At 34.6% G+C, this 23,362-nt stretch overlaps 1 pseudogene; it reads left to right on the top strand.

Moving 5' to 3' along the window:
- Positions 1-23,076, top strand: part of LOC18438258 (chloroplast envelope quinone oxidoreductase homolog) — a 30,949-nt pseudogene extending 7,873 nt beyond the window's left edge.
- Positions 23,077-23,362: the final 286 nt, after the last annotated feature.

The raw sequence follows: 23,362 nt of genomic DNA, 5'->3' as shown, positions 1-23,362 counted from the left end.
GATACCTGAGTGGCCCTCTTTTTTTTTTTTGTGTGCATGTTACATATAGTGTATGTGTGTACACACAGCGCACATGTGAGGCTTCTCATAAAATACTTAAATATTATCTTCTTTTTTTATTATCTTATATGTAGAGTAAGAGAGAGAGCATATGGACCGGAGTTTGTGAAAGAGATTTTGAATAATTGGAGTATATTTTTTTGTTTATTTTTCTAAGAGAGAGAGATCTCACATGAGCACTTCGAGGTTATTTTCTTTTTCTTCTTACGTGCACAGAGAGTATATGGGTCCATGGGTGTCTTTGTGTGCATATGTACCAAAGAGAGAAAGATGCCTCGAACACTTGGATGCCTTCTTCTTATCTGTAGAGAGCATATGGACCCATGTGTGTGTTAGTGAGAGAGAGAGAAGGGCTTTATATAGGCGTTAATTTTTATGTTTCTCTTTAATAATCTTGTTTCCATTGGCTAGTTTGTTTTGTTGTTCAGCCTCATTTTCCAATAATTGACAGAGATCATCTTACCTCGTTGCTAAACCCAATGTTAGATGGTGCGACTCGTCCGAGTAATCAATCGTGGTTGAAGCCGATTACTTGGACCGAGTTCGAGTGACTCGACCAATTAGTGTTAAGTATTGTAACAACAAAAAAAGTATAAAAAGTATAAAAAATATAATAAAAACAAAAAAATTAGGAAATATATATTTAAAGTAAGACTAAGCAAAACACTTAAAAAAAGTAGTAATAAAAGATTTTAAAACATCTAACTTATGATTACGAGTATTTTTGAAATAATCCAAAAAAGAAAAAATGTGAAAATAAGTATTTATGCCAAAAACACTTTTCAATCTTTGTCAAAATGATAAAAAACATAAATAATATTTTCTAAATAATTTTTTTATTATTAAATTTTTTTTTTATTTTTTAAATTCACCAACTCAAAAAAACTCGGGCTTGGCAAGGGCTCGAGTAACTCAGCAAGTAAAAACTAGTAGGCCCATTTCAATGACTGAGCATCGATCTTTACTTGCTGCCTCATTGAATAACTGGCCAACAACTAGATGTAGTAAACAAATGCAAAGGAACGAAGATGATTAAGCATAATGGAAGCACAACCTGGCGTTTCATTGTCCACTAAACTGCTCAATTGGTTTCATACATATAATCTTAATGGGAAAAGTTTATATAGAGCCTAAGCTCTAAACAATCAAATTAGAGCCCACCTCAAAAATTTCTAAAGGTTTTGATGCTTAAATATCTTCAAATTGATCATCAAAATCATGATGTATGGACTTGAGAAAAAAAAATAGATTTCGAATTTTGAAAATAGTGCATCTTGTAACGAATTTTTGAGCTATCAGTTTTTTAATTATTCAAGCTTTCATGGATCTCTTTGATCTGCATAATTTTATAATTAAAGATGGAAATATATTTGAAGACTACTCAAAGATTTCCGATATTGAAATCATATCTCTCTCACAGTATTTTAAGGTGTGCTCTAATTTGATTGTTTAGAGCCTCGGCTCTATACATACCGCACCCTTACCTCTGATATGATCGCATTTGAAGATAATCCTTAACCTGGCTCACAAATGTAGACTCTGGTTATGTGATTCCATGTAAAGGTTTCAGGTATAACTTTATGGTAATTTATGTGCAAAAATATTTATTTCAATGATACAGGAATCAAAAGTGGTTAACGTTTTGATTTGCAACCCATTTGACTACTAAAAATATCATCAAATCCCAAGTTACTGCATTTCACCCTTTCTTTCCTTGCAGCATGTAGAGATTCCAATCCCCAGTCCAAAGAAGGATGATGTCTTATTCAAGTTGGAGGCAGCAAGCCTCAATCCAGCTGATTGCAAAATTCAGAAAGGCATGGCACGGCCATTTTTGCCTCGCAAGCTCCTATTTGTTCCAGGTGAGGGATCAAATCTTTAAGCCTCCTGCTATTTCATGGTATTATTTGCGGTATTAATGTACTATTTCTTAGCTTGATTTTTAGACTGTTACGGCATTTAACAAAAACTAGGGTGGTATTTTCAATTTGGCTTTACTGTTTATCCAAATTTATGTTACATTGGTCACTGCATTCGGCTTCAATGCGAGACATATGCTAAAATGATAGAATGGATAATAGGGATGTGTTGGTGGAAATTCAATTATAGATTTTAAACAGATTAATAAGAACTTGCTCATGACAGAATGGATAATAGGGATTTGTTGGTGGAAATTCAATTGTATATTTCAAACAGATTAATAAGATCTTGCTCCTCTAAATATTTTAAGTGTTGAGGAAGAGAGAGCATACCAAAAATACCAAGTGAATCTCAATATACTGGCACAGAAAATTCTCGGTAACATGACAAGAACAGATTTGAGTTCCTCTTCCTATAGATCGAAATCATCCACACTCTTAAATTAGCATCAGCCTTGGAGTGGATCACAAGGACTGATACCTTTGAATCAATGTGCTGTAAATTATGGATTTTAAACATAATTATATGTTTCACATATTTCTAATTTTTTTTACTTGCAAGAACATGCGAACCTCCAGTTCTTTTACCCTAAATATTAAAAAAATCTGATCTATTTTTTACAGCATTAAGAAAATAAAATACATATTTACGAAGCTGCCATATTAGAAAATTGCGACTACCATATGTGAGCTCCTCTAATCCAATCAAACAAGTTATTCAACTTCTCAAATCCAACCAGAGTGATGTACAAGAAATGGGATGCTTCTTTAAAGTCCAAGTAAGAAAACTGTCAACCTCTTTTTCTCAGGTCATAGAAAATTAACCTTAAAGAAGCTCATTGTAGGTTATATTATCAGTGAGAAAAGATAGAGGACAAGTAAAATATCAGGCTTGGTGCTTCTGAGACCTTCCCACAGGCCTACTAAAAAGGAAATTACAAGATGACATTTGGGCCCTATGAATGGCACTATGATAGAAGTCTGTATCCCCCTTTAGGACCATCTCATGCAAGGTTGTGGCCAAGAGGTGTGCTACTATCATGTGGGTTGCTTTTTCACAGCCTTTCCCCCACCCATTTTTCATCAACTCATGAGGTGTATGGGAGGGCTTAAGTCTATTTAGATCTGCCTCCCATGTTCGAATATGTGCATAGTCATGCATCTTTAGTTTTATGTGTATTTTGTGTTAATTAAGGTCACTGTTGTGTCTATTTTGTGATCGTCACATACCATTGAAATTGAAGGGGAAATTCTATAGAACAGCTATAAGACCAGCCAGCCTTTATGGGATGGAATGTTGGACGGTGAAGAAACAACATATCCATAGAACGAGCGTAGCTGAGATGAGGATGTTGAGATGGATGAGGGGCAAGATAAGGAAGGATAGAACTTGCAATGAAAACATTTAATAGAACTTAGGGGTAGCTCTCATAGGTGATAACATGAGGAAAAGTAGACTTAGGTGGTTGGTCATGTGCATCATTGACCTAGAACAACACCGGTTAGAATGTGTGATTTAGTTCAAGTATAAGACTCTAAAAGGCAAGGAGAAAGTCCTAAAGGACATCGATAGACGTAAGAAAAAATATAGTGACTTATGGTCAGACTGAGGGTATAGGCCTTGACAGAGCGGAATGGCATAATAACATTCATGTAACCAATCCCATATAGTTGGAATAAGGCTTGAATGATGATGATGATTGTTTTACCCAATGGTTTAAAAAACGGATCGGTGACCCGAATCGAGAATCTGTTGAATCGGTCGGATTAAAGCTTCGAAAAAATCCAAAAAAATTATTAAAATTCATTATAAATGTTGTTTTTTAGGAATCCAATAAGAAATGAGGGTACTACATTATTAACTTTCATTGTTTTGATCAATTTATGAATAATGAGATGTTCTTTCCATATATGAACTTATGTTGACCATTAAATTTACATCAAACAAAATAAATCATAGAATTATCATGGATTAAGTATATAATCATATATGGACTACAATAAAGAGTTGACTAAATCGATGAAAAATTGGCCACTAAAATCTCGAATCGGCGGAAAACCCTAATCTACTAAAAAAACCCAAATTATTACAACCTAACTAAATATAATATTATATACTAACAATATTTTATAATTATTTTATATATAAATAATAACAAATCCAAAATATTTTATAATATCATCTAATTTAAAATGTATTATTGACAACTATAAGAAAAATAGTACACTACATGATTTATAATACAAAAATTAATAAATAAAATAAAAGATTTGGTTATCAATGTAGAAATTATTAGAATGCATACCAATTTTCTTTAATTTTTTAGGTTTCTATACTAAATTAGTGGAAAAGATTGTTAGTAGAAAGAGAGAGATTTCAAATGGCCTCATTGTATGAATCCTATCTTTAAATTAATATTACTAAATTTATGTTAAAGACCATCATGTTATAAAAATAAAAAATATAATTAGACCATTTATTCTTAGGTTGTATTAAGAAAGACCTTTCATTTTTTTGGAAAGAAATACTTATTGTGTTATCTTTTATTTCTTTTTAACAAGAAAAATATGATACTTGTTGATTATCTTCTTCTTTTTTTGACAAAAGAAGAAGATGTTGTACTACATTTTTTTTTGCTTGTTGTATTACTTTTTATTTTTTTTATCCTATGAGCTAGTACTAATTTTTTAATCCTAATTAACTAATTAATTAATTATTACTCATATAATGAAATATTACCATGATATAATAGCTTAAATTTTTTTGGTGAAAGATAGGGGTGATGGGCACCTAGTTATTATTTTTAATATTTTTTTTCTTTCTTTATCATCAAATTTCATTGCTACAATCGGACATACAACTTTCTTATTCATGATGGGCGTACACCGTCTTGCGTACACCACCGCGCGTACACTATCTCACTACAATTTATCCCAAGCTAATAATATTTGCCAACGTTTTTTCAACTCACAAATATATCCCATATCGAAGCGATGTGAGAAGAATTGATATTATAAAAAAACCCAACGATGTGTGTGTGTTGAATGTTGTCTTAGCAGCGTATTGTACATTGAGACTTTTTAAGGGTGGAGTAAGGCCACGTAAGGTGGAGTGCAATCGCGTGGGGGGAGTAAGGCCACGTAAGGTGGAGTGCCATGATTGGCAATTACGTGAGGAAAAAAAGGTGGGGGGAGTAAGGCCACGTAAGGTGGAGTGCCATGATTAGCAATCTCGTGGGGAGAAAAAGGTGGAGAGCCAGTTGGCATAAAAATGTGTTATTCACATTTCAAAAAAACCAGGGTGGGTGTATAAAAAAAAAACCGGATTGAAAAATGAAAAAGTAGGAATCACTAGGTTTTACCGATACTGCATCTGGATCGGTTATCACTGATACCCGATCCGGATCGCCCGATTCTGGATAGGATCGGCGATTTTTGAAACACTGGTTTTGCCTATTATGTATGTGTGGAGGGGTATACTTGCATACTCCCATAGAGACCTATCTTGGGAGATTTGTCTGACCCCAAATTTTTGTAAATTCACTTTCTTGAACACATCGAACAATCTCAAAAGAAAATAAACTAGAAAATGGTTTCCTTTAGGCGGTAAATTTTTGTGACCGTCGACCATCCATTTTAGATTTAGACCTTAAGAACTCAAAATACTTTTTTTTTCCCCCTAAATTGTTCATTTGGTGATATGATGAGACATCAACAAATTTTGGTGTCGATCAAATTCCCCAAAGGTGTCAACTTAGTACCGTTTTGTTTTTCTTAAGTGGACAGCCTATATTCATAGCATTTTCTCACTTCTCAAACTAAATCATTGTTTAGGGTTCCTAACCTTGAATAAGAGCACTTTGGGCATTTTTGATAATATTTTTTGAGGAGGTACTTATTTCATCATCATCATCATCATCATCATCATTATCATCATCATTATCATTATAATTATCATAGCCTTTTCCCAACTAATTGGGCCGCTATACGAATCCCAGTCTCCTATTCTACCCTATTAAGGGTCATACTTTCAAAGAGGCCATAAGTCTTTATATCTTTTTTTACTACTCCGAATCATGTTCTTTTGGGCTTACCCCTCTCCGTTTTTTAGCCTTCTACTTGAACTAACTCATACCTACTAACAAGTGATATATTGAGTTTGCACTGCATATGGCCAGCTCACTTAAGTCTAGTTTATCTCATCATATAGCCTATTAGTGCTACACCTAAATTCTCTCAAATGTACTCAACAAATTTTGGAGACGTATATAGCCTTGTTTTGTACATAGAGCATGTTTTTAGTAAGAGTATTTTTGGTCATCAGGAGGTATGTGACACTATGTGTGCTCCCTAACATAACATAACCTTATATATATATATATATATATGCACACAGACACCATGAAACCCTAGAGGTTACATTTAGAAATGGTGTGAACTATAAAAGATACTTTAGTTACATAAAGGTATTTGATGCAGATCAAGAAGCAGATCAAGACTCTCTCTAAAAAGTGGTTATTTTTGCTGGTAATTTTATATTGCATCAGTATTTTTGTTATTAGGAAGGGAATTATTTATATGCTCACTAAATGACAATGGGTGTATGTTTTGTTTCAAGTAGGACATTTTTGAGACAAGGGCATTTATATGTATAATCAGCAACACCCTTGTCAATGACAAAAATGTGCTTGTTCGCTTTGTAGCCATGGAACAAAGAAAATGGCAGCTAAAGTAATTTTGACGGTTCAAACACCTTTCTAATGTAACCCATAGGATTTTATGGGGTGTGAAAAATTTGCGTAGTTTCTCTAAATCTAGTTAAGCTCAAAATATGAAATTTGTAACCACTAAAATGGCATCGAACGAATAGTATACGCTTAGGAATAACCATAATGCTCTAGACTTAATATTTGTGGACACAACAAAAATACATCCTGTGCATTATTAAGATCACTTATTGGATCTCCATAGTACGAGCACAAGCCCATTTAAAAGATTTATGCATGAGAGTAGAGGTGCATACAACTAATAGTGTCCTATGTGGTTCAAAGGGGGTGGGGGAGTGCTTGATGGGTCTACCACGATACAGGTCACCACTCCGTATTGTCGCATAAGCTAATGGGCCCCTTTATAACCCCAGTGAGAAAGTAACTTATGCTATGCATTTGGTTTGCTGTAGCTAGGAATGAAATGAAGATGAGTTATGTTAGGGAGTGCAGAGTTTGTCAACTATCAAACAAATCAACCTCATGTCCACCTTCATCCTGCTAAACCATTTTCTGAACTAATAAATTTTCTTTCATCAAATCTCTTGGTGAACACATTTTCCACCTGCCCACCACTAGGGCTGGAATAAGATCGACCTTAGCTTCCAACACCTTTACTAACACTTTGGTGGCATTATTCTGAATCTTATCATGTATGTGACCAGGTTATATTCAGACATGATATGTAGTTCGTAGACACATATTATGACATGAAGATGAAGCTTTCATGATTTTTGAGCCAAATCAACCAAATCGTGGCAAAACAAATTGCAGTTGCAACCCTATAGCTTTAGGATTATAAAGCTGCCACTTTTTGCTTATTGTTGCTCCTTGAAACACCCCTGTAGCCCAATGAAATCCAACGATCTGATGCGAACATCCTATTAGCGGATGCACTACCCATTCTTTGCCCTCACATTCTGAAAGCTATTGTCATGCCTTTAATATGCCAAACTCCACATTCTCACACCAAATCTTATGAAACTTCCATGTATGTACAATTGGTGGCTTCTGTGGGACCTGAATATGCATGTTAACTGCACAAGGATTGAAAGGCTGCTTAACCAGCAGGTGGCTAAGATGGCGCACTTTTTTCGTGTTGTTTGCAAGCCAATGACATTTGATGTCATTGTAGTAGAATGAGTAAGAGAGTATTTAAGTACTCATAATATTTCAACTTCCATCAAAGAAAATACTTGATAAGACATCTTTTTTTTTTTATAAATGGATTCCCATGAGCTTATGTGCCAATATTCTTTAAGTTTTATTGTTGCCGATGTACCCATATCCTAACTTTAAACAAACTGACATCTCTTGTTCTGGGTTTTAGCCAGAGACCTGTGTCTATTGCAACATAAACATTCACATGGATTCTATTCTTGTGATGATACTTCTACGGAAATCACTTTGTTTGTTATTTTTGCAACTTCTTCACTAATGTCCAAATACCGACTGTGGCATGCACATCATAAAATTAGTCATATTCCTAGATGTATGATCATAATATATCGATTGTATACAGCATGATAAATTATCTCCTCTATTAGACTAAAACATATGTTAAGGATACATCAAATAAAAGTCTCTTACCCCAACCACTCCCTCTCTCCCTTCCTTCCTCTCAACTGACATGCACACACAAACACGCTTACTGAAAAGTCTGATATTAAGTTTATTTGTTTTTGTGTAAACTGTGTTTATGTTTCTGCGTCCCTATCTCAGTTATGTTAGTGTCCATGTAGTGCAAAGCACGGGCCATGGATTGTATGATGTGGTGCTGCAATTCTGATTTTCATATAAAAATAAGTAGTCTGTATCTATTTGATCTGTCTTGGATATTTTAGTTGTAGAGATTGTATGCTGTGAGACAATTTATGTTTAGTACAAGGTCATACTCACTTTTGGCCATTGGATGGTCACACTCACTTTTGACCATTGGATGTAAAATCCAATAGATGAAAATATGTCACAACATTCGATAAATTTTATTTTAGACTTTGTACCTAAATAATGATACATTTTCAACCACCCAATTTCAAATTGAATGGTCAATGGTGATTCTGACATCCTTGTATTAAGGGCGTGTTTGATAACAGGAAGACACTTCCTGGAAGTTGAGAAGTTCTCAGCATTGTTCAAGTTCTGTATTTGATTAAAAAAAGGAACTTCGTATCAAAACTTTCCATCTTCCCATCTCGCGTTAAAAAAACGTTTCGACTCAGAGGTCGGAACTCAAAATAGGAAGTTCGTTACTTCCTATCTTGCGATAACCCTAGGCTCTTTGCACGCCTTCACCACTGAGCGCCCCTTCGCTGTTGAGCACGTGTTCTCCGCTGAGCACGCCTACGCCGCTGAGCACCCCTTCGCTGCTGAGCACCCCTCTCTTCGCACCCTCTGTTCTTCGAGTTTACTCGCTGATCTTGAGGTATGATATTGACTCTGATTTTCGCAATAATCTTTCTTTGTAATCTTTTTCTCTCTATCTCTTCTTTGAGTTTAGGGTTGCTTGATCTTTGAGCTCTGATCAGAGTACGAATACATTAAAAACTTCATTAAGCTCTGATCAGAGTACGAATATATTAAAAACTTCATTGAGCTTTGACCCAAGTTTACAAGAGCTCGGATCTCTTAGATTTGAACATAAAAACAAAAACTATTTCTAAGGCTTCTCCTTAACCATTTCTTGAGCTTTCTAAGATTCTCTCTGATCAATTAATTGATTTTTAAGTTTTTATTTGAGCTTAAATATTGGAAATCTCAAGGGTTTTATGGGTTTGTTCGAGTCATTACGCGAAATTTAAGCTTGTTTCTCAACTTATGCTATATTTCTGGGTTTTTTTTTTTTTTTTCCCCTATTTTTGTGGTGGAATAGCCCTCCTTGTTGTGATATTAGTTCTTAGTATCTTGTACTCATGTTTAATCCATGAATCTAGTGGTTTTACACTGACTCTTCATTATTGCATTATAATTTCTCATTTAATTTATGTCTCATATCATGATAATTGCTCTATCTTATGTAACTGCATATGATTTGTGTTACTGTTTGGATTATGGCAAAATTTGCCAGTGGAATATAATTCACAATTCCATGGATTAATTTATCCTTTTCTTCTATTTTATAATGTGTTAAAATGAGTTTTAGATTGAACTCAAACAAAATAGGGAAAAAACAAAGTTGCGAAACAAAAAGAAAAAAGGGAAGAAGAAGAAGAATAACGGGATTGAGCAAGCAAATTTGTGACTACATATTCCTTGTTGAATTGATTCATTTCATTACCTTTTTTGGAGTTCAATCAGCTTGGTTCTTTAATAAAACAAGGCCCCATTCGGATGGCCAAACAACTCCAGTAAGAAAGGTAGTTTAAAAGAGATCTAGAAAGAAGTATTTTTTCCTACTGTTGGGGCCATTTAAAGGGATCTGGAAAGAAGTCTTTTTTTCCACTGTTGGGGCCCATTTTGGAAAAAGTGGAGCTGCATAATAGGCTCGCCATGAATAGTAGTGGGCAATGCTCCACTATTTTTTTCTCCTAAATGGGAGGGGGGAAAATCGATGTTAGACCTTTTCAACTGGCCTGTACAAATATGCTGAAGATATTAGATGATGTATATAGTAATTGTTTTTTATTTACTCTGAGATTGTATGATAATTGGGCAATGATATCATAACTATGTACATGTTATTGGTGTTCAATTCGGTTCCCAGAACTAGTGCTCAAGTTATTACAGGTTATTGTTGAATGGACTGATTTCTTACTGCTTGCATTGTGCATGTGTGTTTGAATGGGCTGATTTATTAGATCTTACATTTTTAATTATGTATGTTTAAACTATTACAGGTTATTGTTGAATGGGTTGGTTTTGTACATGGTTTTCTTTATGGGTGCATGAATTGTGAATGTTGCTTGATACAGATGCATCGGTGCTGAATATATGTAGCGCTCAAGTTATTATAGGTTATTGTTGAATGAGCTGATTTCTTACTGCTTGCATTGTGCATGTGTGTTTGAATTGGCTGATTTATTAGCTCTTGCATTTTTAATTATGTATGTTTAAACTATTACAGGTTATTCTATGTATGTTCAAATGTTGTGTGCCATTATAATCTTGCCGAGAGAGAGAGAGAGAGAGAGCACACAACATATGTGCAATTTCTTTATGTCTCTTATGCAGATCATGTATAAATTATTATAGGAATCATTCTCTTGTGCGAAATTGATAGTGCAAAACCCCTAAGTCCTCATAATTCATGATTCTCTCTCACAATTCTCACTTGAGATAGATGAGTGGTGATGTAAGGAACTATAAAATTCGATAATTGTATAATGTGTATTGGTTCATAGTCCATAATGATGTGTGCAATGGATGTATATTGGCTCATAGTTCATAATAATGCCATAGCGATGCAGTTGTGGGAGGCCTACCTAAGTCGCTAACACTTGTAATTAAACATTGCAGCTTCTGTGTATTGGATGTGAATTATCCTTGGTAAATTATGAATGTTTAATGTTCTATGAATCTATCAATACGGAAACTCCAGTATGGCCTTTGTGAAACTGTCCATGCAAATGTAGTAAAGTGATTGTACTTGCTTTTTGTTTTAATTTCCATAAGCTATTTGATCTATCTTCAAGTGTAGATGAGATTTTGGGATCAGAATTTGGTACAAACTTCATGTCTAATTTGGAAAGCATATAAGGTTTTGAATTTTACCTTTCTTTCAACTACATGCTCGAGTTTTTGCGATAAAGGCATCCGTCGCAAGAGCTTTCGCTGACACTTCCCCATCTTAGATTTTTTATTCTATTGGATAGATTTTAATGCAAAACCAGTTCCCAATCCAGCTTTTATTCTTACTTGGGATTCATTTTGATTCCCTTTCCATTTCTCAAAATGATATAGCAATTTCTTTTACAGTTAAAGTCATTTGTAATGCCTGAACTAACCATAAATAATATCTTCTTAGGCACATTTGAAAAGAAAAGTATCGTTTAATTCAATGAAGGACTTTTTCTTAGTTTTTTTATTTGATTTTGAGGTGTTCATCTTAAGTTTAATTGATCATCATCTCTCTTGATGTAATTGAATCATATCTTGACCAAATTTATCAATTTAGAGATAATCACATGTTGTATGTAATAGATTAACACCACACATAGATACATGTTGTTTTTGCATCAAAGGAATGCAACAAAATAGGCATTTGCTGAATTTATACATTTTATCATGCCATGTAAACTATTTAGGGGACATTATGAGAATTGTTTGAGAAATTCGATTACTTTAGATTTTTCTAATGATATATTCAAGAGTTTGAACTTGTGTAGAATTCCGAGTTCGTTCTTCATAATAGCCCTTTGACTCTAGGAGAAGAGACAAGCTCAAATAGTAGAGACAGGTGTTTTTATAACAGAGTTTATGCATATTATCGTACGGTTGGATGACTGGCTTAGGCATGGCTTAATTCAAGCTTGAATCACCCAACTTGAGCTTCAATTGATTAAGGGAAGGTGATAATTGAGCTTGTGTTGGCTTGACTTGTTTATTTAAACAAGCTCCTAAGTGAGTCAAGTCCATTCATAGAAAGCCAATTCATAAAAAATGAAAGTAGAAACAATGTATAAATTATTATGAGAATCATTCTCTTGTGCAAAATTGATAGTGTAAAACCCCTAAGTCCTCATAATTCATGACTCTCTCTCACAATTCTCTTTTGAGATAGATGAGTGGTGATGTAAGGAATGATAAAATTCGATAATTGCATAATGTATGTTGGCTCATAGTCCATAATGATGTGTGCAGTGGATGTGTGGGGTTCAATGATTATATATAATATAATAGATTTGTTGTCTCCCTATTTTAGGATGGATCCAAACATGTCATCAAGCATAGCGAATGAGAATATAGGATCCAAAAAGAACTTGCAATGGACACAGGCAAAAGAGGATCATTTCATTGAACTTATGGAAAAGGAGAGTAGGGCTGTATCCAAGGCAAGGAAGGGGGAGGGGGCTTTAAAAAAGGTTTCTGGAAACGGATGGTAGATGCAATGACAATTAAATTTGGGCCAATAAACACGAAAAGTAGGTTAAATAGCAAGTATAAGTTTTTCAAAAACATGTACAGTGATATAAAAAAACTTATGAATGTATCTTGGTTTGGATGAGATGAAAGGAGGAGGATAGTAACCGCCGAGAGTGCTGTTTGGATTGACTTCTTAGCAGTATGTAATTACTCATTTGCATAGGCTTAAAATTTTTTGAATATGTTTAAATACGCTAAAAATAATGTATGATCTTTTATATGCCGGAGAATGAAAGGGCAAATCAATATCATTATAAGACTTTGCTCGAATATTCGCCGCTAAGTAAGATTTATGAGGGCAGCACAGCAGATGGGACATACAAATCGACTGGGGGTGGTATTACAATTGAGCCAAAAAGGCCTGAAACTGCATTATCTAATGACCCCCTGTAGAAGTACAAGTTCAATCTAGTTCATCCTCATCTGATGACCCTGTATCATTTGGATCAAAAAGACGACGGTCTCATACTCCGATAGGAACACAACGCTGATCAAAGCAACCCACATTCAATGACTCCCGAGAGCATTAAGATGCTAACACGTGAAACCGCAGGTAATAGCAGTACCCCTGTGGTAGATGGTCCATCTAAGGTTAAGAGAGACGCCTTAAAGATTGTTGAAGACATGTGGAGAGTAGGTGAAGTTGGTGATAATGTCTTGCCGGATGTTCCAAGATTTCTACAAAGGCAGAGATGTTATTAAACATGCCGGATCAAAGGATACGAAAGGCTTACTTGGATGCTGAGATGAAAAACCTCTAAATTGACTATGTTTACTTTATGGTTTCCATATTATAAATATGTTTGTGGATGACCACTTTCATTTGTAATTCGATATCTTTTTTCATTTTAATATCAAAGATTGCTTCATGGTTTTCATTATGGATGTGGATGGCTTCTTTCATATTATGGTTTGATAGAGATTACTTTATGGTTTGCATTTTATAAATATGTATTAGATAAATTCTTTCATTTGTATGTGGATGGTTTCTTTTAATTTAATGTCAAATGTTGCTTCATGGGTTTCTTTATGGATGTGGATGGCTTCTTTCATATTATGGTTTGATTAAAATTATTACTTTAATTTATTGTGGGTGCCTTCTTCTTTTTCTAATTATGGATCCCCAATAGCGTCGGTTGGTGGTAATAATATATGTTGCATATATAATGTGGTGCATTGTATGTTGGTATATCACTATGTAAAAGAAGAGAAAGCGTGTTCATATTTCAATTTTTACTGGGGCTAATTATGTCTAATACTTGCTGTCAGGGCACCCTCGTAAGTGCTTCGACTAATTACGAATGGAAAGTTGTGCTTTTATCAGTCTATGTAATTTGTTAAAGGAGAGGACAAATGTTACAGATACAAGATATTTGGCAGTTGATGAACAAGTAGCCATATTTTTAAGCACCGTCACATGATCAACGGAATAGGGTGGTCCAGGAACAGTTCCAACATTGAGGGCAGACCATAAGTTACTACTTCCATATAGTTTTACAAGCCATCGTCCATTGGAACCCTTGTTCCTGCAACCAGCAAGCATTGAAACACCGATCGACATTGCTAGTGATACACTACGATTTTACCTATATTTCAAAGCATGCAAGTGTCAAGTAATTCACATTGTTGTTCTCACATCCATTGAGAATATAATATAATATTATTATTTTTTTCTCTTAATAGGATTGTGTCGGAGCTATTGATGGGACTCATGTACCTGCTCGAGTTTGTAGTCAGTTGCATAATCGTTTCCGAAACATAAAATGTTTTCTAAGCCAGAATGTTATGGCTACGATTGGTTTTGATATGTGCTTCCATTATGTACTTGTAGGTTGGGAAGGATCCGCATCAGTTTCTAAAGTCCTATATGACGCAATTAGTAATAAAGGCAATAGGCTTGTAGTGCCTGAGGGTAACTTTGTTCCTTCCTATGTTTTGTTGCTTCAGTTTGTATAATATTTCTAGTGCAGTATTTGGCCTTACAATATACTCATTGCACAAATATGGTACAGCAAAATATTACCTTGTAGATGGTGAGTATCCTACTATACGTGGTTTCATATGACCATATCGAAGAGTCTGTTACCATCTAAACGAATTTACTTCAGGCCCACAAGCTCCTCAGAATCACAAGGAGTTATTCAACAAGTGGGCACTCCACACTTAGAAATGTGGTGGAGAGGACATTTGGACTTTGAAAAGCTAGATTTCTTGTACTCAGGAATCAAATGCAGTATCCTTTACGAACACAGGTTGATGTAGTTATTGCATGTGTAATATTGCACAACTACATCATGATGACTCGAGGACCCGATAGCAGAAGAGAGCTGCGTTTTCGAAGGAGGGTTTAGGGGTAACTCGTAGTTGACAGAGATGATGGTTTTTTGCAATTGACTCAAGGGCACGTTGATCATGACGTTGGTGTCAATCTATGGATGTCATAGCGACGCAGTTGTGGGAGGCCTATTTAAGTCGCTAGCACTTGTAATTAAACATTGTTCTGCATTGCATATGAACTTTTTATGTTGTATTCATTCTATTGCATTTTAAATTATGTATGTTTAAACTATTACAGGTTATTATTGAATGGGCTGGTTTTGTACATGGTTTTCTTTATGGATGCATGAATTGTGAATGTTGCTTGATACAGATGTGTCGGTGTTGAATATAAGTAGTGCTCAAGTTATTGTTGAATGGGCTGATTTCTTACTGCTTGACATTGTCTATAGAATGCTTTAGAATGGAACATTTGCGTTGAAGTTTATCATGGAACATGGTCTATAGACTGCTTTAATTTTGGTTGCATGATATGTTATTGCTGTTGAAGTCTATAGATGGAAATTATGTGCACCTGTTCTTTTCAAATAAAGAAACAGAAAACAAAACTTATTCTATATAATTTACATAACTGCCATTGATTTAGGATACTTCAAGATATACACTTTATAAAAATTACATGACTGCCACTGATTTTGGGAAACTTCAAGACGATATATGCCCCCATTATGTTTCTTTTGATAAGGACAATAGGCCGGTTTGGAAACCAAAATGCATTTTTATCATGTGGTGTTAGTGGTGGACATATGAAAAATGTAACTCATGCTAATGGGATGAAAATCAGTCTTTTCTCTAGTCTAATGCAGATACCCAGTTCAAGATGATATCTACCCCCATGATGTTTCTTTTGGTAAGAACTATAAGCCGGTTTGGAAACCAAAATGCATTTTTATCATGTGGCGTTATATGACAAATGTAACTCTTGCCAATGGGATGAAAACTAGTTTTTTCTCTAATCCAATACAAATACCGAGTACTTCTTTAACTTCCCAGGAGGTTATCAAACACATAAACCAGAAACTTCTTAACTTCCCATGAGGTTATCAAACACAGAAAACATGAACTTCTTAACTTCTTAGAGAGGTTATCAAACACAGAAACCATGAACTTTTGAAGTTTACAGAACTTAAGAACTTCCAATTTACAAATGAACGTGCTTCTAGTTATCAAACAGGCCCCAAAAGTTAATGGTCATATTTTAGATGCTTAATTAGTTGTATGTTCAACAATAACACAAATTATTATCTTTGTCATCCTCACATGTATATCCTCTGCACTGGTTGCACATTCCAGCATCCAAGTAGAATTACTTGGCTCTTTCTAGTGCCTTGGATTAAAACCAATATTTCTTTTAGCATGCAGTTGAAGGTACTCGCTGCTTTTCAATCTAATATAATGTTTTCTCTTCTTTTCATTTTCTCATGATTATTACAGCTTCTTAGATGTATTTTCTCCCTGTAGACTATTTCATAATTTGACATATTTAAATCTCAAAGAGTACTAGTATTAAATGTTTGAGACAACTATCTGATGCCTCCTTTTTATACTCCACTATTACAGATGTTGCTGGTGAGGTTGTTGAAGTTGGTTCTGGAGTCCAGAATTTCAAAGTAGGTGACAAAGTAGTGACCATGCTAAACTTCATGATGAGTGAACATGACCTACAATGCATGGCCATGCTTTAATACATAGTAGTAGTCTATTAACCTTAATCCATTATGAAGTTGGAAATGTGGCCTATCAGGCCCTTTTTCTCCTGGAAATTCATTTTTTCAATAATGGTACAACAGCCATATCGAAGTATATGTGAAATCCCATATGGTTAACATGTGGCAATGTCATATACATTGATCCATTTTTTAGCTTTAATAGGATATATTATTGAAGGGAAAAACCCAGTATGGGAAAACCCAGTGGTGTGTTTGGATGTCCTTGTAATTTGTGGGAATGCTTGGATGACATCCTATTATAGGAGTCATTAGTGGACTAATGACAGGTTTAGCTCATTGTATAGGATTAAAAGTTTGGTGACAACTTGTTAATCTTCATTAGCTGCACTTAAGCGATTTAAGGCAGGAGTTACACTTGGATCTCAACTCCTATAAACCATGAATGTGAGAGTTACTAGATAAATGTGTTCTCTATAAAAGGAGGTTAACCTCTCTAGAAAAAACAAAGAGAACGATAGAAAAGAGGTGAATGAGATTTACCAAAGAGGGCTCTCAAGGTCGTTTGTCACCGAATGACTTGGTCTATAGGATTTGGTATGGAACCTTAGGTCCCTCGTGTGATTTAAGTACAGATCCAAGTAAGTTGTTTATCAATTTCAATTTTATTTATTTGTTATTATTTTTATTGGGACTAACAATGGTATAAGAGCAAGGTTTGCAAATTTATGTTTGTAAAAGAGGATATCCTTGTAGAAAACAGGTCTACATCAATAATGTGGGGTGTGTCCTAACAACAGTTAGATTATGTTTCATGGATACGAGCCACTGGATGCATTCTTATCTAATGCATTTTCTGTAGTTTTTCATGTTATTTTGACTTACCTTAACAAAACCATGATTTGAAGGACTGTTAGAGATATCATACAATATTTACTCTTGTATAAATTAGAAATAGACTTATGTGTGAACTTATGATTATGCAGACTGTTTAATAGCTATGTGGGACTTTGAACTACCAATCTTAAGATCATTTCCATAAAACAGAGGTAGTTATATATGCTAGGGAACAATGCTTGCAGTCAATACATTTTTTAGGACCATATGCCCTGGTAATTCAAGTTTTAAAACCTTGTATTTCTTACCTTCAGTGTTATCCAATTGTTCATATATATATATATATATATAAAGCGTGCAACTCACATTGACAAATCCTTCTCTCTTACCGATTAGAAAAAAAAAAAGGAATACATTATTTCTTCTATAGGGTCCTTTGGTTATTCCACTCATGTATGAGTACTGAAGGATGCTGATAATATAAAGCAAGTGTTAGGCACAACAATCTTTCTAGCCTATCATCTTTACATGCCTTCAGAGTATTTTATGACTTGGATTTTTGAAGAATATTATGATGATTAATTTACCCAAATTCTATTACAAAGCATTTGTGGTAAGCTCTTTATTGTCTTAAATTAGAATTTAGCAAGTTTCAATTGTAAAGCATTTGTGGTAAGTTCTTTATTATCTTAAATTAGAATTTGGTAGGTTTCAATTATAAAGTTTTTGTGAAAAGTTCTTTATTGCCTTAAATTAGAATTTGGTAGGTTTCAATGAGAAAGCTTTTGTGGTAAGTTCTTTATTGCTTTAAATTAGAATTTGGCAGGTTTCAATTATAAAGCTTTTGTGGTTAGTTCTTTATTGCCTTAAATTAGAATTTGACAGGTTTCAATTACAAGGCTTTTGTGGTAAGTACTTTATTGCCTTAAATTAGAATTTGGCAGGTTTAATTATAAAGCATTTGTGGTAAATTCTTTATTGCCTTAAATTAGAATTTGGCAGGATTCAATTATAAATCATTTGTGGTAAGTTCTTTATTGCCTTAAATTAGAATTTGGCAGGTTTCAATTACAAAGTTTTTGTGGTAATTTTTTTATTGCCTTAAATTAGAAATTTGTTGACATTCTATTTTATCTTAATAACATGAAATAAATGCAAATCAATGTGCAGTCCTATTTTGAAATTTAAGTTACTCTCTCTCTCTCTCTCTCTCTCTCTCTCTCTCTCTCTCTCTCTCCCAAAGATACGCAAGGTTCTATGTCTCACTCTTCATTAGTTAAATAATAATTAAATTATAGAAAAAGGTTGGAAGATATTCATAGTTATTTCCAACATGGGTCTCTAGCAATTATACACATTATGATGAGACATATATTGGTTATCAATTTTATTTAAAGAGATACTTGATTTGCAAATTTTCATGTTGATAATGATTATAAATATTTCATGTTCAATAATATATGTATATTTGTGTTAAAAAAAAATTTTGCTTTCTACAAACATTAAGAATATTTTGTTTAGAATGATAATGTTGTTTATTATTTTTAACCAAGTTGTGACTTACTTTTCGGTATTTTTTTTCCTTAGTATTCTTTCGTTTATTTCGAAAACTAAATTTGTACCAATCGGATGTGATGCTGAGCTATTATTTTTCAATGAGATGTAATTATCATTGACATCTTATCATGTTTTGTGTATGTCCAAATGACATTAAAATATTTAATGATGTATCTTGTTAGATTGAATTATCATATTGGTGATAATTGTTCATTAGATAGTGGGAGTATATCATCATTTACCAAATTAGAAGTGAATTTGTTAGCTCTATAATTATCCATGCACATTAAGAAAGTGAGAGCAATTACTGATCTAGCATGCTAGACTATATTGGACTAATTTTTGTTATTATGATGACAACCACATATTGAGAATAGTCGGAGCTATTATTGAATAGTTTGATAACATCATCGATTTGAAACTTATTGAACATGTCAAAAAGAAATGATATTATATTTCTTTCTTTTATTATTGTTAAAGTTGAGACCACTTAAAGATTTCTTTATGTATATAACAATACCTACAACTTTGTCAAATTATTATTGTTTTTTATTATTTTGACTTATGATTCGAATCTGAGCTTTGAACTTAAAAACCAGTTTTGGACGACATGTTTAAGAAACAAGCGAAAGCAACAGGCTTTTTCTCCTGGCTAAAAGATAGATGTAAATAAAATTCAACGTGTTGGTGAATAAGTGGTAAGGTATATGAGAAATCCCATGCAAGTAGTATGAGGTAATGCCATATACAAAACCATCGAGGTCAAGAAATCCAAGTGTAGTGTTTGACCACATTGGCAGGGTATATGTGAAATACCATGTCAATAGCATGAGGCAATGCCATATACAAGGTTATTGAAGTCAGGAAATCTAAGTGCGGTGTATGACCACATTGGTAAGATATATGAAAAATCTCATGCGATTAGCATGAAGCAATGCCATATACAAAACCATTGAGGCCAAAAAATCCAAGTTTGGTATTTGACCATATTGGCAGGGTATATGTGAAATCTCATGCAAGTAGCATGAGGCAATGTCATATACAAGGTTAATGAGGCCAAAAAATCTAAGTGTGGTGTATGACTACTCTGGTAAGGTATATGAGAAATCCCATGCAGGTAGCATGAGGCAATGCCATATATAAAACCATTGAGGTCAAGAAATCCAAGTGTGGTGTTTGACCGCATTTGTAAGGTATATGTGGATTCCCATATGGGAAGCATGAGGAAATGCCATGTACAAGGTTGTTGAGGCCAAGAAATTTGAGTGTGATGAATGACCACATTAGTAAGGTATATATGAAATCCCATATAAGTAGCATGAGGCTATGTCATATATAAGGCAGTAGAGGCCAGGAAATCTAAAAGTGATGTGTGACTACACTGGCTGAGTATATGAAAATCCCATGTGTAAAGCATGAGGCAATATCATGTACAAGATGTTAAAGGGCCTTCAGGCCAAGTGGGAGTTGTTGGAATGTAGCCTATCAGGCCCTTTTTATCCCGAAAATTCATTTTTTCAATAATGGTACAAAAGCCATATTGAAGTATATGTGAAATCCCATGTAGTTAACATGAGGCGATGCCATATACAATGATCCATTTTTTAGCTTTAATAGGATGTATCACTGGATAAAAAACCCAGTATCACTGGAGGGAAAACCCAGTGGTGTGTTTGGATTTTCTTGTAAATTGTTGAAATGTTTGGATGACATCCTATTATATGAGTCATTAGTGGACTAATTATAGGTTTAGCTCATTACATAGGATTAACAGTTTGGTGACAACTTGGTAATCCTAATTAGCTGCACTTAAGGGAATTAAGGCAAGAGTTACACTTGGATCTCAACTCCTATAGACCATGAATATGAGAGTTACTAAATAAATATGTTCTCTATAAAAGGAGGTTGACCCCTCTAGAAAAGACAGAGAGAAGGATAGAAAAGAGGTGAATGAGATTCACCAAAGAAGGCTCTCAAGGTCATTTGTCACCGGATGGCTTAGTTTATAGGATTTGGTATGGAACCTTAGGTTCCTCGTGTGATTTAAGGACAGATCTGAGTAAATTGTTTGTCGATTTCAATTTTATTTATTTGTTATTTTTCTTATCATCAATTACTGAGGAAAATATCACCATGCACATCCTGTAGTGTGATGTGTAATATGCATCCATAGCATCCACCATCAGTTATCAAAACTGACCATGTGATGAACCATAATTCCAATGTTGGATACTTATGCAAAACTACAGTTCTTTCTACTTCCAATTGGAGAACATATGCTAGATACCCGGTATGCATATATTGTGCCCTATTTAAGATATAGGCGTTGTACAAACATATTGGATTGCTGGCTTTGCTAATTATTGAATATATTTCGTTATCCTTAAGAAAATCTATTTAAAGTACAGCATTGAGATTATGACATTGTAAGCCTAGTACACTATTTTCGGTTAATGTTTTAATTAAAAATATTCTATTGTGCCTTTCCTATTACTCTGAATATATTTGGTTATCCTAGGGAAAATTTGTTTAAAGTATAGGATTGAGATTATGTCACTGTAATCCTAGTATATCATTTTCTGTTAATTTTTGGTTGAAAAATACTACATCTATTGTGCCTTTCCTATGTTTGTGGAATATTTTACAATAATCCAATGGACTATGGAAAACCTGCAATTAATTGGATCATCAATGCCAATTAAACAAAGAAAGTACACAAGTCATAAGTCATCACCATCCAACCAATGGGTTGACAGTGATGAAGAGTGTGGGTCCCACTCACTATCCATTGCCTTCACTTTTTGATTGGACATTGATGACATTTATGACGAAAACGTTTCTATAGTCAAGCAGATCAAAGCACTGTCACAAGTGGATTAAAGGATGAACCCACCCTCGCCATACTTTCCATCATTCACACTTAATTAACTGTTGTTTTCCCATAATCCCATTTGGATAAAAGCAGGGATAAAATTGGATTGTAGTATATTCTCTCATCCCATTGTTTATCAAATCTGATTCCTGAGTTGTATGGGATTCTGAGAGGCAGAAAGGAGGTGGGCTTGCTGAATGTGCAGTGGCGAGTAAGACCTTGATGGTGGAGAGGCCACCAGAGGTTTCAGCCTTAAAGGGCGCCACCCTACCCATGGTTGGGTACAACGCTACAAGCACTTACTAAGGCTGTTGGTCTTAAGCTTGAAAAGAATAGCACCAATAAAGAGACAAATGTGTTGATAACTGCTGCTTCAGGTGGGGTTGGGCACTTTGCTATTCAATAAGCAAAGGTCGGCAACATTCATGTAACCGCCTCATGTGGTGCTCGCAACATAGAGTTGGTTAAGAGCTTGGGGGCTGATGAGGTGATTGATTATAAGACCCCTGAAGGTGCTACCCTGAAAAGCCCATCAGGCTGAAAGTATGATGTTATTCACTGTGCGACTAATATCCCATGGTCTACTTTTGAGCCAAACTTGAGTGAGCATGGGAAGGTGATCGATATAAACATCTTGTCTGCGGGCTTTCTTGAATTATTTTATGAAGAAACTTACGTTTTCCAAGAAGAGGCTTGTGCCTTTGTTGGTGTTGCCCAAGGGTGAGGACTTGGAGTGTATGTTGGGCTCGGTGAGAGATGGGAAGATAAAGGCTGTGATTGATTCTAAGTCTCCACTGGCTAAGGCAGAGGAGGAGTGGGTGAAGATGATGGATAGGCATGCTACTGGGAAGATCATTGTGACTTCGGACAAGAGAGAGCATATTGGGTTGTGCGATGTGGATTTGTTTATCTATGTTGGCTTGTTTGTTTTAGCTTATCCTGCATTACAGTTGCTTGAGTGTATATTTCTAAAGACCTGATTAGCTTAGTGTCATGAAGCCCTTTTGGCATTAATTGATGTATTAGTTTAGTGTTCATGCATCCTGTGGATACTAATTATTAAGTTTATACCATAATATATGGCCATTTGTACATGTACTGTATGGGCTAGATAATTATGGACTATATACTAGATATAATCAAAGACCCCATAATCAAGGACCCTGATTAATTCAGAAAAGGCTATGATGGTGATGATAATATGGACAATACTTTGGAAAATATTTATGCATCAACGGGCTTATGCTACCATATCTTTGCCCGATA

Source organism: Amborella trichopoda, chromosome 6 (genome assembly GCF_054954075.1).
Source record: "Amborella trichopoda isolate Santa Cruz 75 chromosome 6, AtrichopodaSantaCruz75HAP2 v2.0, whole genome shotgun sequence".
In the NCBI taxonomy this organism is placed as follows: Eukaryota; Viridiplantae; Streptophyta; class Magnoliopsida; order Amborellales; family Amborellaceae; genus Amborella; species Amborella trichopoda.
Note: the sequence above shows the minus strand (reverse complement) of the source record. Positions and strands in the feature narration are given on the sequence as shown.